The sequence below is a fragment of the Triturus cristatus genome, chromosome 4_1, assembly GCF_964204655.1.
Source record: "Triturus cristatus chromosome 4_1, aTriCri1.1, whole genome shotgun sequence".
Taxonomy (NCBI): Eukaryota; Metazoa; Chordata; class Amphibia; order Caudata; family Salamandridae; genus Triturus; species Triturus cristatus.
The window spans coordinates 190,685,015-190,688,688 of NC_140585.1; positions in this window are offsets into that span (position 1 = coordinate 190,685,015).

A 3,674-nucleotide genomic window follows, 5' to 3' on the forward strand; every position below is an offset into this window, starting at 1 on the left:
AGAGATAAAGATGAGAAGGATAAAGTAGAGAAGAAGACTAGAGAATTAAAAACAAAAGTTCTTCTGCAGCAGGCTTATCCGCCTCGCCCTAATCAGCGTCAGTTTCAGCAGCCTTGCCAGTTTCAGCAACCCCCACAGTTTCAGAAACTGTTGCAGAAGCCTGAGTCTTTTGTTTCGCGACTCCCGTTAGGCCCTAATCAGTGTGCTTATTGTAAAGAAGAAGGACACTTCAAGAATAGTTGCCCGATCTTAATACAGCGTGCGAATGGTATATCTGGTCTGAGAGGTCCTGGTGGTTTCCAACAAGTACCTAGGGGTAGGGGACATGGTACGTTTCCCCAGAATGAACGTTTCTTTTCCCTCAGAATTCTATGAATTATTTTGACCGACAGAATGTTCCGTCCGTCCAGTCCGCTCAGTACTACACTGATGATTATTATGTTGAAAGTGAGAGTGCTGGTTTTAATGATAGTTAGGACAGCCATGGACAAAGGGAGGGAGTAGTGTCAGTTCCAGTAGACCAGAGTGGACCTTATGTTGAGTTGATTACATCAGGTGTGGCAGAACCTTTTCTTTTGGATACTAGTGCAGCAAAGAGTTCTATCATGCACTCTAAACTCCCCGGCGCACCTTTGTATGACTTGACCAATGTTTCAGTAGGATTTTCTGGCGCCCCAGTTCGTAATCCGGTTTCTTGTCCTTTGCCCCTTCCTATTGGGTTTGGACTTGTTGAAAAGATTGCATGCAACATTACATTGTTCTCCTTCTGGAGTACATCTTACGGTGGGTAAGAAAGTGATTTCCCCGATGTATCTGTCTAAGGATCGCCTTCCACTGGAACTGCGTTCTCTCCCTGATACACTTTGGGCTACAGGTCCCAATGATGTTGGTCTCTTGCATGTTTCCACCCTATGTTGTTACCCTTAAGTTGAATGCTAAATTACCTCGCATTCCCCAGTACAAAATTTCCAGGGATGGTGAAAGAGCTCTTTTAGCGATTATCTATGATTTGGTTGAGAAAGGTGTGGTTGAAGAAACGAGAGGTAATGTGTGTAACAGTCCTGTTCTGCCTGTCCTTAAGCGTACTGACTCTTCTCAGCCACCTGTGTATCGGTTTGTGATCGACCTTCGAGGTCAATAAGATCGTTGTGCCACAGTTTCCTGTTGTCCCGGACATTACTGCTTTATTGACTATGATCCCTGCCTCAGCTGCTTGGTTTTCTGTTATTGATCTGAAGAACGCTTTCTTCAGTATTCCGATTGCTGAGGAAAGTAGGGATATTTTTGGCTTCTCTTTAGGAGGCCGCAATTTTCGGTTTAAGCGCGCTCCTCAAGGTTATTGTGAGAGTCCCTCCATTTACAGTCAGGCTTTGAAAACTCAGCTTGATACTCTTGCATTGCCTTCTGGTGTTACTCTTATCCAGTATGTTGATGATCTGTTGGTTGCTGCTGATGATGAAGATATTTGTAAAGAAGTTACTCTTTCTTTGTTGCGACACCTGTCTGACCTTCATCATAAAGTGTCACCCTCAAAGTTGCAGTATTGCTGCCAAGAAGTGACCTACTTAGGTCATCTCTTGTCGAAGGAGGGAAGGCGATTGACCCCAGAGCGTATTCAAGCGATTGCCCAAATGACTGTGCCATGCACACAGAGAGAGGTGCGTGCCTTCTTAGGTATCACCTCGTATTGTAGACAGTGGATTCCGAATTTTTCTTTGCTAGCGAAACCTTTGTTGGCACTTACTCTTAAGGACACACCACACCCTCTTCCTTGGTCTGACGAATGTTAGAAGAGTTTTTCCGAATTGCGTGATGCATTATATTCTGCTCCAGTGTTGGGTATCCCCGACTACAGTAAACCTTTTACACTTTATGTACACGAGAGAGAAGGTTGTGCGTTGTCAGTGTTGACGCAACAATTTGGAGACAAGCAGCGCCCATGTGCGTATTTTTCAGCTACTTTAGATCCGGTAGCTAGTGAGTTGCCCAGTTGTCTAAGAGCTACAGCGGCAGCGGCTGTTTCTATCTGACAGTCTGCTGGTTTGGTATTGGATAATACATTGATTGTGATGGTCCCACATGCAGTGGATACCCTATTGAATAGAACGAAGACTCAACATCTTACCAGTGCACGTTTGTCAGGTTATGAGTTGACGCTTTTGGCTAGCCATGTGCACATCAAGCGGTGCAACACATTGAATCCAGCTACATTGTTGCCGATTTTTGTAGAGACAGATGCTCAGGAACAGCATGACTGTTTTCTCCGGACAGAGGAGGAAACGAAGGGTAGTGATCTGAAAGATACTCCTCTTTCGAATCCTGATGGTACCCTATGGGTAGATGGTTCGTGCTTTAAGCTTCCGAATGGAGAGACGACTGCAGCATATGCTGTCACAACTTTGCACACGATTGTTGAAACAGCACGTATTGCACAGAATTCAGCGCAAGCAGCGGAGTTGATATCATTGACTAGAGCGTGTGTGTTGTCAAAAGGAAAGAGAGTGAATGTTTATACTGATAGCCAATACGCATTTGGCGTGGCTCACAGTTTTGGTCGCTTGTGTAAAGAGAGAGGATTTCTTACTTCCCATGGTACGAAAATTCAGCATGGACAATTAGTGAGTGAACTTCTTGAATCACTTACTTTGCCGACCCAAATTGCGATAGTGAAGTGTAGTGCGCATAAGAAGGTTGCGGATGATGTGGGTCAAGGGAATGCGTTTGCAGATGAAGTAGCGAGAGAAACGGCAAAAGATGTGACAAGTCGGATGTATGTTGCAGGTCCTGCCAGATGGGTTGTGGAAGGAGGAATGTGTGAAGATACAACAGAAAGTGTGAAGATGATTCAGGCAGAAGCTACTGAGAAAGAGAGAGAGTACGGGAATGTTGGATTCAACAGACTGTTGGGTTGAGTTGTCAGAGCACCACCGATGGTTGTTGCCGGATGCATATGTGCTTCCGGTGGTTACTATGGCTCATGGGTTGGCTCACATTAGTTCAAAAGGGATATGTAAGTTGTTGGCTCCGGTATGGCAGAATGGTGGAATTCCTAAGTGTGCTGAGAATTTGGTTAAACACTGCATGATTTGCTTGATGCATAATCCTGGAAAGGGAACCCCAACTCCAGCGGGTCATTTTGCTCCTCCAACGTATCCGTTCGAGGTGCTGCAGATAGACTATATTCATATGAAAAGATGCAATAACTTGAAGTATGTCCTTGTGGTTGTTTGTGCCTTTTCCAGATGGATAGAGGCCTATCCCCTAAAGGATAATACTGCCTTGTCTACAGCCAAGGTTTTGCTTAAAGAATTCTTTCCCAGATATGGCTTGCCAAGGATGGTATGGAGTGATAATGGAAGTGAATTCGTGGGTCAGATTATGAAGAAAGTATATGCGGGTCTGGGTATTAAACAGAAATTCCACGCTGCGAATCACCCCCAGTCAGCAGGCCTGGTCGAGTGCTATAATGGCACTCTGAAGCTGAAGTTGACCAAGGTGCAAGCGAGCTCTGGTCTTACATGGCCTGATGCCTTACCATTGGCACTTTTGTCCACGAGAACGACAGTACATTCTCGCGTGGGACTTAGCCCATACGAGATTGTTTTTGGACGCCCGGCGAATGTCTGTGTGTGCCGAGGCCTAAGAAGTACAGTGATATCGAGTACCCTATGTTG